Source organism: Triturus cristatus, chromosome 2_2, assembly GCF_964204655.1.
Source record: "Triturus cristatus chromosome 2_2, aTriCri1.1, whole genome shotgun sequence".
In the NCBI taxonomy this organism is placed as follows: Eukaryota; Metazoa; Chordata; class Amphibia; order Caudata; family Salamandridae; genus Triturus; species Triturus cristatus.
In genome coordinates, this window is record NC_140582.1 from 1,192,254,680 (window position 1) to 1,192,269,245 (window position 14,566).

The 14,566-nt window shown below is 46.5% G+C and overlaps 1 protein-coding gene across 1 annotated transcript in view; it reads right to left on the reverse strand.

Moving 5' to 3' along the window:
* The window catches only part of LOC146863362 (uncharacterized), a 164,976-nt gene that overhangs the window by 19,725 nt on the left and 130,685 nt on the right, over positions 1-14,566 (reverse strand). The gene's annotated exons all lie outside the window — the stretch shown is intronic.

A 14,566-nucleotide genomic window follows, 5' to 3' on the forward strand; every position in this document is an offset into this window, starting at 1 on the left:
CTAATTTAGAAAGTTAGTTTGAGATGAAAACCGTCTCCGTATGGGTTGGAGCTGAAACTGTAGTAGATGCTGTGGAACCATAGGTTGCATTCTGGAGGCAGATTTATCCCACTAACTCTTTGGAGCTTTTCAATTTTTGGTTAAAAGAAGAAAGGGCTTTGCTGTTTTGTGGAGTTTTACACTCTGGACAAAGCTGTAATTCAATTAAATACCATGGAACTACTGGGTGGATACTTTTCGTACTGCTGATTATCTGGATCTCTAGAACAAATATTTTTCAAAGTTCCAAACTTTGTTCTGGTGTCCAAACAAGCACAGGAGTACACTTCTTATGCTCCCATGACCTCAAGGAGGATACCCACAGACTCCTTGGGTATCAGGCTGGGGCAAATCAAAAAGTCCGGTCCAAATCCAGTTGCCACTGGTCAGTTTGGCACTTTGGCAAAGAGGCATTTTAAAGAATGTTATGTCCCTGTAGACACACAGAGGGTCAGCCAACTGTCCATCGGTGTCCACTTCTTTGCCCTCAGTGCAAGGCTTCTCTCAAGTTACAGACAGTAGTTCCAGTCCTATTCATGTTCCTGCAAACTCAAGAAGCGCTCTGATTAGGTGCCTTGGGGTGTCACATGTATGGATGGAAGTATTTAGTTGGTTGAGATGATTTCTGGGCACTCCCCAACCAATGAAGTAGAAGGTATTTAGGGAAATCCTACCCACTTTTTAAGTAGTTCAAATTTGCCTTAATGCAAGAAGACCCAAAATGCCATGTGCCAGGGCATTTTCAAGATGGTGAAAGTCTTCAGCCACACCAAACCTGAGCTCTGAGGGTTGATGGTGTGTAGTGGAGTGCAATATGTTACTAACTAGTGTCCTCCCACTTCTAAGACTGAGGTCCTGATTAAGATCTTGGCAGACAGGTTACTCTATCATATCGGTGACGGATCTCCCATCTGCCGAAATATAAATCCCATTATAGCCTATAGGATTTATATTTCGGCGGGCGGCATATCCTTCACCGTGGTGGCAAAGTAACTCATCTGCTGAGATCTAAATCAGGCCCTAAACTCCAGATAGCATTGGGCCCTGTACAAACTAGGATACAGATGTTTGGTTGGACAATTGCAGGGTGCTACAGCACCCAAACACAATTGTACTGGCATCCTGTGCTCTCCATATTATGTGTGTCAAAGTGCTACATGTGGCTCCTGTTGAGTAGGATTTGACACCGGCGCTAGCAGAATGCCCAAGCTTCCACCCTGGATATTCTGCTGAGCTCAGAGGAGTCCTCTCCACTCATTCAGGTCAACCTCATGTGTAGCTTCTGGAAGGAATTTCACTCCTTATTCATGACTGATAAGAGGTTGGGAGCTGTGACCTCTAGACGCTTACAGTAATGCATTTCAGAACAGAAAGCATAACTCTGTTAATATTGAAAAAGTTAACTGTCCTGACCTCTTCATTAACCTAGACTCAGAAACATGTGGTCATGCAGGCCCTGCAACCTAGGCCTGAGGTTACTGATTGAAAGGTCACAGGTGGGGTGGCACTCAGCCAGCAGACAAAAAACCAGACAGAAAACGAATCCACAGATAGGCGCAGTGACACCACAATGGTCCTTGGGGAGATTTTTCCCAATAAAACACACATGCCCGTAGGGGTGCAGGTGTTTCCAAAACACCATAACGGCCGAAGCCACATGGAGTTAGGAACACTCAGACAATAAGAACACAGCACACACAGTACATGCAGTGATCATGCACTCCCCATGCCACCTGACATCTAGACACTTTACCCACTGGCCCGTATTGTGTCCATGCAAGGTTGTGGCCCACCTGCATTTGTTATCACATGGCATTATTTACAACACCAAAGATGAAGCCTGCTTTCTTTTACCAAAAAAGGATCTCTTAATTGTTTTATGATGCCCAAAGAAATGTCTAAAACTTCACTCGGATCGATTGTACTTTGAGGCTGTAACTGTTCTCCCAGCTGAAGTGTTTGATTAAACCAACTGTTCCTGTGTTGCCAAAAGCCTCTTGTCTTTTGTTTTTTCAAGTTAAATTCACATTTGAGCAACATTTTGGTGAGCCAGTCAGGAGAGACTGGTACCTCGGACCCGACTGCAACCGAATCCATCCTGCCCGGATGGATTCACATCTGTGCAAATGGTGGGAGGCAAACTCTGCTCCACCTGTAGAGTTCACAGAGTTTTGCCAATCAGCATGGAGTTCAGCGAAAAACTCCACCGTTCACCAGCGGAGCGGAGTTTATCAGCTCGCTCACCATCTGTCTCGCTGCTTCTCCATGACAGCTTCAGATTCGCTCCCAGGGCTGCCAATTGGACCCACACTCCGCTCCCCACCCCACCCCACTCCCAGTGGCTTCTGTCTGCAGAATGAGCAAAGGCAGGTCAATCAAATTGACTCGGGTAGACAGCGGCGGTGGCTCAGCAGAAGCAGAGCTGACTGTGAGTGTGCAGCTGAGGGAGCCAGAAAGGAGACTGAGGTGGCTTTTGGGAGCAGAGCTGCTGGGAATCCTGCGCTCCCTGCACCCGCTGCCCAGTATGTACTGCATAAATCTGCAGGAGGAAGGGCACTGGCATCCACTGTAGCAGGACGTGGGTCACACTACAGCGTCCCCACACCAGCAGATGGGACAAGATGATATTTTGACAGTCTGAATGAATCGGGCAGAGTGTGTGAAACAACTCGCTTGGAATGAATGTGTCATCGATTTGGAATCACAGTGTAGTTAAGTCAGTGCTGTATCTGAGCTCTGTGGACATAGAGCTATGAAACTGGACTTTAAAAAAAAAATAGGAAACATATGATCCTTTTAACAAGTTTGATTGGTGCATGCGGCGTCCCATCTCTGGTATGTGACCTGCATCACATCAATTGAAGGGCCCCATGTTCAAAATAAAGCAGGACCAGTCTGTGGTCTGTGTTCCTTTATATTTTATTTGTCGGGTAGCTGTAAATGGTATATTGTTTACGTTTCATGAATATTTTGAAAGGAGGTAGGAATTTCAAGCATGCTTCCTGTTTTCCGATCTCAGAAGAATTTCACTAACTTGATCCTAAAACCGCCCCATTATTATTATACAAGTTCAGGATTGATTAAGCTAATTAGAAACACCTGCATATTATATACAACTCTGCCAGGGGCCAGAGAGCTGCCTAGAACTTAACTTTCCAGATCTCCAACCTACGCTGTTGTGAAAGTAAGTCATATTTGTATTCCTGCCTTTCTGCTTAAATGTACAATATGTGTGTTTGGGCAGTCAAGGCTGGCATTAATCGTGGGTGAAGTAGTGAGGGGGGATTCGCACGGGAGGGTCGCGTGGGGGGATAACAAATTTTAAAACGTACCTGTATGCGGATCCTGAATTTTACTGCTCTCCAAGAACAGGAAACAGGCAGCCTCAATGCCCTCCCCTAAGCCAACCACAACTCTGCAATGGCATGGTTGTGATTGGTTGGGACGCCGACAAGCCATGCACCTATGGGGACTCCATGTAGCCTGCCTGGAGAAAAGGCAGAGTGCACATGACTGGTTTGGTGGCCGCAGTCGACCAAACAGTCAGCGTTCTCAGCAGTGGGCAAGCCACTCCTCCCCTGCCCCTCGCAGTGCAAGAAGCAGAAACATAAAATGGTAGTTTTACCATTTTATGTTTGCTTCTCGCACTGCGAGAAAGCAGTGGGGTGACACTCTTCCGCCCTAATGGAGGAGCCCCCTCTGTGTTCGGGGACCGGGGCAGCCACACAGAAACCAAGTGCAGCAGAGCAGATGTTCCACCACATGAAGAATTTTAATTTGCATTTTCAAAGGGTTGGGTCAGACTCCCCTGCCTTTCACAGGGAGAGAGAATCTCCAGAGCAAGTATGAATATCTAAAACTGAATGGCAGATAGAAAACTAAGATGGCATAGCACTCATATGCTCTATTAATAAAATGCTCCATTTTAAACCTTAAGTGTGGCGCTTACACAGTTGGGTCTATTTCATGGTGTTTGCACCTCATGGTTTTGTGTGTCTCTGTTAAGGAAGTAGCTTTTGTAACTGGGCTTGGTGGTCTAGTGGTTAAGACGGGCATTAATGAAGCACGTGTATTTTGGGGGTACAGGCTGGGCCTACGGAAGATTGCCATTAAAGCAATAATGAATTATCCTGTCAATAACTTATTTGGATTAGCTCCCCTCACAGTCCATAAGTGAGAGCGCTCTCTGAGAACCAAGGAGCAAGCAGCATGGCGGGCGTGCATGTTGTACTGAAAAACAAACATTCACTTTTCAACTTCTGTGCTTCCAAGTCAATGTGCGTCTTCCACCAGGAATTGCTGGGACATTGTTTAGGCACTTCCAGACAAAACTATATCTGAAATCTATACGTGAAATCACCATGTTCTTCACCAGGCGCACAACACCCATGGGCTGACAGGGATTGGCCCACACACTCCGCCCATGTGTAGAACTCCACGGAATTTTGTGGAGTTTTTCAGTAACTCTATGGAATTCCGCAGAGTGAAAGTCCACGAGCTCCGCCCAGGCCCAATCTGAGCAACAAGGAAAGTGAACAGACACTGCAATTGATTGGAAGTTCTGCTGAATATGTGTGGCAGAGTTCTGTCCTGATGCCACAGTCAGTGGGTAAGAGACTACATGAGATTCATGGTCCCATCACTTGGCGTATGGCAAACTAGGAAGCAGCTCAAAAATGTAACCTGAGCGCCCTGCCACTGACAGAAATCTGACATGCTACCTATTTTATGTGTCTGAACTGAGTAGTCCCATGGCAGCCGTAGAGGCATTCCCTCGGAGGTCACCTTTTTCGGTAGTCATGAAGCTAGGAAAGGTGAAGGTTGTTTATCGCTTGTACCGCTGAGCATAACTCAGACGGTTCATGAAACTCGTGGCTGCTGTACGTTTTGTCGATCGTGTATTCCCGCTAGATTCCGTAGTTCAGGGTGCCTGCAGGAGTCTAGGCCCCACTCTTGCTGATCCCCCAGGGTGGGGGTTGCTGGCCACGCCCTGGTGAAGGGAAATCTGTCAAGGGGACAGGGCAGCTCCCCCACAGTACATAGAAACAGGAGCCCTGGCCCTCAGGCGCAAGTCAATTTACTTTGTTCCTATGACCAGGTCGAAAAGTCCCCATTCTTCGGCACCCAGCCTGGAACAAACATTTCTTCATGGCGTTTAAAAAAGGTAGCAGCCGCCAGCCAAATGGAGGCTCCTTTTTCATTTCCAGTGTCGGGAGCCAGGTCTCTTGTACATTTGAGATAAGGGAAGAGCCCATAACCTCCATAGTACACGCACAACATTGATCAGACTGTGAAGCTGAGTCAGTTGGGAGGGAGTTTTACCAGAGCAGTCAGCTGAACTAGTCCATTTCCATCAGTGGGCAAATTTCGATGAAGTTCTGGCATTGCACCAGGCTCCCCATGCAGAAAGATTTTGCCGTCTCCTCTCTCTCAATTTGTTCCAAACAGCCACAGCCTGTTCACTGAGTCATGCCCTGCCAAAATAAAAAAAGAAGCGTGTCGCCGGTTAGAAGTCCCTGGCCAAAGCTGGTCCCAATATCCTGGATATGAAATGGTCCGAGGGAAAAGGGGGTACCGGCGGAAGAAGGGAGTACTCAAGTGTCCATCACAGCTCCATGCGAGATACACAAAAATGCATCACGCTGAGCCATTAGCCAACACACACAAGATCCTACACACACCGTCTGGGAGGGGCAATAAGCCCCAATGTCAGACACTGCAAATCAGAGGCACATGGGGGCAGTGGATCAGTTCCACAACCCCCTCCGATTCACTACAACTTAGATAACAAATCACGTGAAGATCTAGGGAAGCGCCCAAAGACCAGTAAAAAGAATCCCAAAATGAAGCCTCTAGAAAAAGGATATAGTCAAGACACTTAGCACCACTAGGGAGGGTCCCATTGCATGCTGCATGCCCGGGACCAGAGGGGTATATACTTGACCTCAGGGTACGTTGCAATCACCAACACTCAATTGCGACACACCCCCACTTCATACATTTCCCCGCGCATGTATAGGTCAAAAGGCCCCATCCGCACCGATGTGCACACCCATGCACACACTTGGAGAGAGAGGCTATTGGAGGACTGGCATTGCCCAAAGAGCGCTAGTTAATAACTGAGACCATCCACATTGTCACAAAGACCACCCCACAAAATATCCTTTCCAGTCTCAGAGAGGGGAGAGGTCAAACAACGCATAAATTAATGTGTCCTATGAACAGTAAACCACTTTCTCAAAATAGATACCCCGATCGGGGCCACCTTCCGATGCCTCACGAATTATTGGTGAATACACATTCAAGATAACAATGTTTTCTGAACTAACAAATGAACATAGCTCTTCTCCAACATGTCTGCAATCGAGCCTCCAAGTGCACCAACTTTACATTGGCCCACAACCTTTTTAGCAACCAAATCCACAATCCCCACAGGATCTAAGTGTGGAATTCAAGAACTATAAACTGTATCACAAACTTTTTTTTAACTGTCAGAACTAAAGAAAGCCTTGATCACCAGAGGACTACAGACATCTCCCCTGGATTCATCCCAAGACCTGCAATGTTCAATAGTTATGTATTGTTGTGCATTTGTTTCCTCTCTATTTACTATGGGTGTTGCCGCATCAATACATTGCGAAAGAACTGCCTAATCAAATGGAGTCCACCCAGAAATTGTTACAGAGCTTGCATAGGGACATCTCCCATATCACTTATAATTACGGCAAACCCAACACTAGCATTCCACACGCACTACACAACACCCTCTTACACAACACATGGTATCAGCACATGAATGCAGTGGGCTCCAAGACATTAGCCAGGTCAGGTTATGTCTGTTCGCTGGGACTGCATGCAGGAGACATACAGGCTTTACTGGTCCCAAGAGGTAGCCCCATAAAAGGAAAAATGCCTTCTCCACCTGTACCTATGTAGGATTAGGGCCAAAATACAAACCAACAGAGTAGAAAACCATAGAGTAGTAGTGTATGTGACCTGATAAGAGGCAAATCCCACAGCATTGTACCTCTTTTACTGAGCCTAGCAAGATTCAAACTGAGCTAGAAAGGGCACCATAGGGGAGGATACTGTTTGGCCTGAGACTTTCCAGAGCAGAGATTCTTGGAGGTAGCAAAACCAACACACCAATGCACTAACGCGTCCACTCCTGCTTCTGTCCCTGGTCCGAGGGTGGCCCTTAGCCTGTCTGGGGCAGTCTTCTTTAACAACAAATGGACCCCTGACATGGAGCTCCAGGGTAGGGCCATCCACCTCGATGATACAAAGGGAAATGAGTCTCATAGAGAAGGGTTGAACAACGCATAAATACCCCTGTCAGGAAATCTTGGCTGCTGAGATAGATATATATATATAAGTGGTTAGAAGGGAAGGGGCAATCCCTAATTGTATGGAAACCTACACAGGATGTGTTGTGTTTCAGAAATGAAGGAACAATTCCACTCAGCATGAATGAAAATGGCAGTGCACTTCTGCAAATAACAGCCATGCAATGGGGCACCTCCACGCTGAAGGATATATATTGGCAATGCTGCGAGTTTGCCTACACTGAACTCATCCAGGATGTCAGGGCCTCTGCTCCCTCATCACCATACACGCCCCAACCCTTGTCTTTCCTATGGAAGATGAACTGGTTTGGACTAGGCATAGGCCTCTCTGCCTTCAGAGATTAAAGAGAAAATGAGTATAAATGGGGGGACCCAGACCCCAGAAGTTTAGATCACTTTGGGAAACAAGAAGAACCTTTGCTGAGGAGAAGAACCAGAGAAACTGAGGAAGAGACTATCCCTAGCTGAGTGTTGTTTGGGGGACTAGCCTGCAGTGGTTGCATGACTGCCAAAGAAAGGACTTTGTGCTACTTTCAAATCAACTTGTGAAGGATCTCCAAGGGCTTGAGATAGAACTTGCCTACTGCTGAAGTCTCAGGGACAACAGACTTCACCAACCAGCTCCCCAAGAGTTCTTTTGAAGTGCTTACTGTTGTGCTGGGCCTTCTGAGGGACTGCGTGTCGCAAGGAGCTGGAAGCGCGACTCATGAAAAAGAAACGTGCCGCAGCCGCTGTTATCGCATCACCGGAGAAGCATGTCGCCACTGCAGCTGTCGCTTCGCATCGCAGAAGCGCCTCGCATCGCTGGAGAAGAGTGTCGCCGTCACATCAGGCGCCGTCGCATCATCGGAGAAGCTTTTGGGCGCCGCAGCCGCAGTCGTCGCACCACTGAAGAAGGGTGTCGTCGCTGCAGCTATCGCATCACCACGCCAAAGCACCTCACATCACAGGAGAAGAGTGTCGCATCAGGCGCCATCGCATCACCGGAGAAGAGTGTCGCAGGGCCTGTCAAGGCTCAGAAGAATCGTTGCTTCGCTGCATGGCAGTCGCGCGTGCACTCATCGTGTCGCATCAAAAAGAAGACGCCATTTTATTTCAGCGCACCGGATCTTCATTGCATCACGGCGTTGCAGGTCGCATCGCCGCGGAAGCGCAGTAAGAAACCGACGCATCACCTCCCCATGCAGAGAAGAACCGACGCATCACCGTCCCCTACGCATCAGTAGGGAACTGATGCATCACCGTTCTTGCGTGTAAGGAACCGACGCATCCCCTTCACTGTAACATTTTCGTTGCATAGCGTTACGCATCCAAAGGTACATTGAACATAAGTGTTGCATTTACCATCTTAAGAGAACTAAGCTATTTCTACCATTTTTAAGTACAGTATTGTGGATTTTTGTCGTTTGCAGTCTTGTGATAAGTCTATATAAAGAATACTTATTTTTTATATAAATCCTGTGTGGTATCCATCTTTAGTGTTGTCACTGTATTACTGTATGTGTTCACAAATGCTTTACACACTGCCTCTGAGATAAGCCTGCCTGCTCATGCCCAGCTACCAGGGGGTGAGCAGGGGTTATTTTAGCAGTGTACCCCCTTACCCTGACTAGAAGCAAGGGTCCCTATTTGGTCAAAGTTACTTACCGCTGCCAACTAGAGACCCCCAGTTCTAACAAAGTCCTGTTATCCATGTCATCACCTGGGATAACACACCCCTCCCTCCATCAAGGTCATCACTGTGTCCATGCAAGGTCATTTGCATTTGTAATCAGGTGGCATTATTTATGACACCAAAGACAAGCCCTGCATTCTTTTACCAAATAAGTATCTCTGAATTGTTTTACGATGCCCAAAGAAATGTATAACATTTTGCTCAGATGGATTGTAGTTGGAGACAGTCCTCAGACCCCGACTATGTAATTGTTCTCCTCACTGAAGTGTTTATTTGCTACCTGTCCTGTCCCTGTCCGAGAGCGGGATTCTTGGTACTATATGAAACTTCAGACTCTTCTGTTGTGGAGTATAGGGTTAAAATACTGAAAATAATTATATGTCATCTTTTGTTCCATAAATCATATGGGTTATTTATATGTACAATACTCATAACACCAAAGAGTGGATTTACCTATTCCCTGTTATCAATACATCTGCATCCAATGCAAATATACTGTCACACACAGAGTATAGAAGGCAGTTGACAAAAGCTCCATAAATACTTGAAGAAGCACAAAGAGATTCATATCAACCAAGGCCAGGAGAGCTGAGCAGAGGCAGATTTGTTTTTCTCTTCTCTTACTCCAACCCTTATTTTCCCCTGGAAATATTACAAACAGCCAATGGCTCATTTTCTGATTCATGTAGACTCCACAGGAAAGAGAACTGGCATTTTACTCAATTCCCATCTACCTTGAGAATCCTTACAGTTGTGTCTTTGAAATGAAGGTTGCTGCAGGCTGGTCACATGATTAATATATGACTCAAAACCGACATCAGCATCATTGTGTATTGACCCTTCACTGTTATTGGTTACTAGTTGGCCTGTGTTGCAAAGTCATCCTGCGTGCCCTGTCCACCCCCACTTTTTGCTGACTGGTACTGGTGGTAACTGGCTGTATCATGGGCTCTGCTAGGCAAGAAAACACAATGAGAACGCAGTGAAAACACCTGCATACATGACAGTACACTATATATTTGGGTTCACTCATAATTGACATGACCTACCCTTTAGGTCAACAGTACATAATTGGGCGGGGGTTTAAAACTACCTTTAAATGTCTAGTATATATTAGTGCATGGCAGTTTAGAGGTCATCTGCCCTTTTTAGGTCGAGCCTAGAGCAGTGCATGCGCTGCTTGCTCGACTTTTATTAAGGGGTAAAAAACGTGCTACCAGATGCTGTAATGGCTGGCCTAGAGCTTGAGTGCATGTGCGCGGGCGCGCGCATTGCGTGCCTCTATCCGCTCTTCAATTCCCTCCCCCCCCCCCCTTGCGTGCCTCTCTCTGTGCTTCAATTCCCTCCCACACCACAGATCGCACCACTCTGCTGGCCTTCACTCCTCCCAGATACTGCAGAAGGCCACGCGATCACTTTCATCAGTTTCACTTTCGAGGCATTCATCAGTTTTACTTTCGCGGCCAATGCTTGTTTCCCGCTCTGCCAATGCTTGTTTGGTTTTATGTTTTGGTTGTAAATCAATTTCATTCTTTAAAAAACTAAGATTCAAGTCCTCTAACCACAGCCCGCTTGGTAGAGCCTCACAAAATGAAATGTTCCAGCTGATTGAAAATGGGTCGCAGGCTCTCTCGTGAATCAGCGGTGGGTGGGTTCATTTCAGGAAGTCAGTGGGGTCTGGAGAACAGTGGGGGGAGCGGATATATTGCTTGCTGTGCCCCTGAGGCAGAGTGGTGGCCAGTGGGGGAAAAACGTAGCCTGTCTCTCTACAGGAATCTGCAACACTTCTTTAATTAACTTTCCTCTCCTCAGTCAGGAGTCCTTTTACAGATCGGCTGAAGTCCGCATAATTAGCCAGGCTCCAGTAAGTGCTTGAGGTAGAAGCACTGATGAGCTGGTGATCAGTAACACAGCGGCACAACACAATCCTGGCCCAGGCTACACATTGGGATTCTTGTGGACTAATGTTTTCAGCTTTCCAAGCATCGCTACGGGTACAAGGGTCTCCGTTGCCACGGGCTGATAGGGTGCAATCTGGGACTGCAACTGCCCTCATACCACATCACAGAATAGGTGCCAGCACACATGCAGAGTCGCACAGTCCTGCCAGTGGGCAGCAGATTGACTTGCAGGGCATTTGCTTAGTGTAGGGCATTTTTGTGCATCATACATAATGTTCTGCCACCTATAATGTGCCCCACATTACAGCTGGCATAAAGTATATGATGCCGGGATATCGTTCATTTGCAACAGGCGCAGCACGAAATGACAGCGTGTTAGCAGGGCTATTCATCTATTCTGAAAAGGGGCCAGCATTAGCTCAAGAAACCTACGCAAGGAATGAAAGGTGCCCCTTCTGTGCCTTTCAGCATCACATATGGAACTACTGTCACAGCAACAACTGATGCTCACAGTGCGCCGGAGCCCGGTGCCACTGCTCTTGTGGCACGCAAGCTTTTGCCAATGGTGAAAAACAGACCATTCCCAGCACTGACCCCACCATAAGCTTACCAGCGTGTCCTGTGCAGGTTCTAAACACAGCAGGTACCTGAGAAAGATTCATATATACATATTTGAGGTAGGGCACCGGAAGAAGGGGCGCTGGTTTGAGGTAGGGCATGGGAAACGAGCATTGGCATAGCCAATAGGTCTCGCCTTTGGGACCTTATAAGTGTTTGGCCATGCAACTGTTGATATTGTTGCACCAAGGATATTGTGCTGCATAACTAAATACTTATAAGGTCCCAAAAGCGAGACCTATTGGCTCTGCCAATGCTTGTTTTACTTGCATGTGTGCACAGCTGAGAGCCTGAGGTCATTTTAAACGCAGCCCTGTGCTGCAGCACTGCTTATAAATGTAAACTGTGCTCAAACTCGATATTGGTGGTAGGGGCACTTAGAAATGGAGATTCTACAATATTTTGCATATTAGGTACCCCCAAGATCTCCCCTAGGTGTCCCAAGGGTGCGGGGTTATGTCACTATAAGGACCTTCCTTAAAAAATGATGTTTTATATACCCTGGAGATGTGGAAATCACACATTTCCCTTCCCCTATTGTTAAAAAGTGCTTTGTGAAATTCACTTTGGTGCTAGGAGCATGTAGAGTGAGGCTCTACACAATTTTGACATATTTAGGACCCCTAAAATCTCCCCTAGGGGTGGGGGTCGAGTAGCCACATCGGTTAACATAGCAATAGTTTATTAATTTGTAGCTATTGCTAGGGATTACCCAAAAAATATCATTCAAGGACTTAGGAGAATGGTATTGGTAAATTTTAGTTTGCACCAACCAGGCACCGAACTCTTACTAACTGCGCCTGCTGCACAATCTGTAACTATAGCCCTGTAGACCTATCTTGCTTCAAGAGAAATAACAAGTGGACTCACTGCAAGCTACAGATTAACAAAGGTCACCTGGATCATCACCACTAAGAATCCCCAGCCTGGAGCGTGTCCAGTGGATTTGTAAGGGTTTTGTCCAAGTGGATTTTGGGGACTGAAGTCCCAAACTTTCAAGGACCATCATGGAGATTCCAGACCCATGGATTGTGTTTCGTACACTTTGGAGCTCCCAGAGGAACTTCAAGAAGAAATTTGGAGAACTTTGTAGCAACTTTGTAAAAAAGCTCCGACTTCACCACGAGAGACAAGCTGCCCACCTTCAACCGCAAGCCGGCCTGGCCTGCTGGTTCATCCCGCTTAAAAACTCAAGAGGTCCGACTTCCAGTGTTTGACCAGGATCTCCCTAGAAATCAAGCCGGCGAACCCTCACCGAACTTAGAGTGGTGAAGAGCATATGGTGATACCGACAGAAAAAGCTCCAGAAATGTTTCTAAGTCAGAAGGTAAAACTTTCACTGAGGCCTACTGCAAGGAGCAGCCGTGCAGGGCTCCATTGTGGTCAGCCTGAAACTTTGACTCTGACCCGGTCTAGTGCGATCAGATGTCCCAGTAGGCGCCCTACGTTTCTATGTGAGTTATTGTGCTAAATCTTAAAATATTCATATCTCCGGTTCCCTACATTATGTGTAGTGTCTTAATTATTTACTGAATGTGTGATTTTAAATGCTTTACATCTCCAAGTTAATGCTAGCAAGGGTTGAGCATGGTAATTATCTGCACTGAGCCCTGTGATAGTGGCCTTATTTCCAGTGGTAAATACACATTTACCACGTCTAATAATCCAATTTCCAACAGCCTGTGAATTTGTTGGCATGGTTAAAGTGAGGACATGAATGCTCTTTGCCAGACAACCTCTGTGTGGTGTCACTTGACACGGTAGCTGTTGTGCATCCTTATCATTGAGGCTAACCTATGGTTGCGCAGGGGTGAATTAGCAACATGCTTGGCTCTCTCAGTTTATTTCTATGAGTAGCAATACTTCCACCAAGCTATATCATAGATTTTCAGGACCTTTACTTAACAAAGTCAGTGTTGATAAGAAGATGAAGCAAGTCAGTCAGACTTTTAGTGTTTTGGTCAAAATTATCAGTATCACTGATTTTGGGAAGAGATTTGGACCACTTTACTGAAAAAAATGCAGCAGGGGGCCTTAACATTTGGATGGTGCATCTCACAAGACAAACGTGGTAGCAGTGCTTAATTTAACCGGTGGTTTCCGGTGCTCAGAACGGCACTTATTCATTAACACCGGTACTTTTCATGAGTGAATGAATGAATGAGGTAGCATTTATAAAGTGCATGGCTACCCGCAGGCATCCCAGTGCTAAGAAGTGAGAGAAGCTTCTGAGACTCATCTGGGGAAGAGCCAAGTTTTCATCCATTTACTGAAAGCCAGACGGTTAGTTTCTTTTCGCAGCTGAAGGGGAAGAGAGTTCCAAAGCTTGGCGGCGTTATAATAGAAAAGCCGACCTCCGCTTCTGGCTCTATTGATCCTTGGTACGAAGGCCAAGTGCAGCTCGCCTGAGCGTAAGGGCCTGTTGGCTTGATAATGTTTGGCCAGAGGGGAGATGATCTTAGGTCTATTTCCTCCTAGCAGTTTGTGAGTAATACAAAGAGCTTTGAAATGGACTCTCTCCCGAATAGGCAGCCAATGTAGAGCTTTCAAAGCGGGTTTGGCTGACAGTCGGTAAGGAATTCCCAAGAGAATACTTGCCGCGCAATTCTGAATCATTTGGAGTTTAGAAAATACTGCTTCTGGGGAACCTAGGTAAAGTGCATTGCTAAAGTCCAATCGTGATAAAATAAGCGCTTGGACTACGAGTTTCCTGGCTTGGAAAGGGAGCAATGGGAGTACTTTACGTAGCATACTTAGAAAGCCGAAGCAGGTGGCAACTACCTTTCAGGATTGGACTTTAAGAGTAAGGTCTGAGTCCAGCCAGAACCCCAGACTTTTTATATTGGACTTGGGGATGAGTGCTGATCCCATTGTGGTAGGCCACATCAAATAAGATCTGAATAATGACGGGTTACCAAGAAGCATAAGCTCTGTCTTATCGCCTTTCAGCTTCAGGTAGGAGTGGCTCATCCATTTGGCCACTTCTT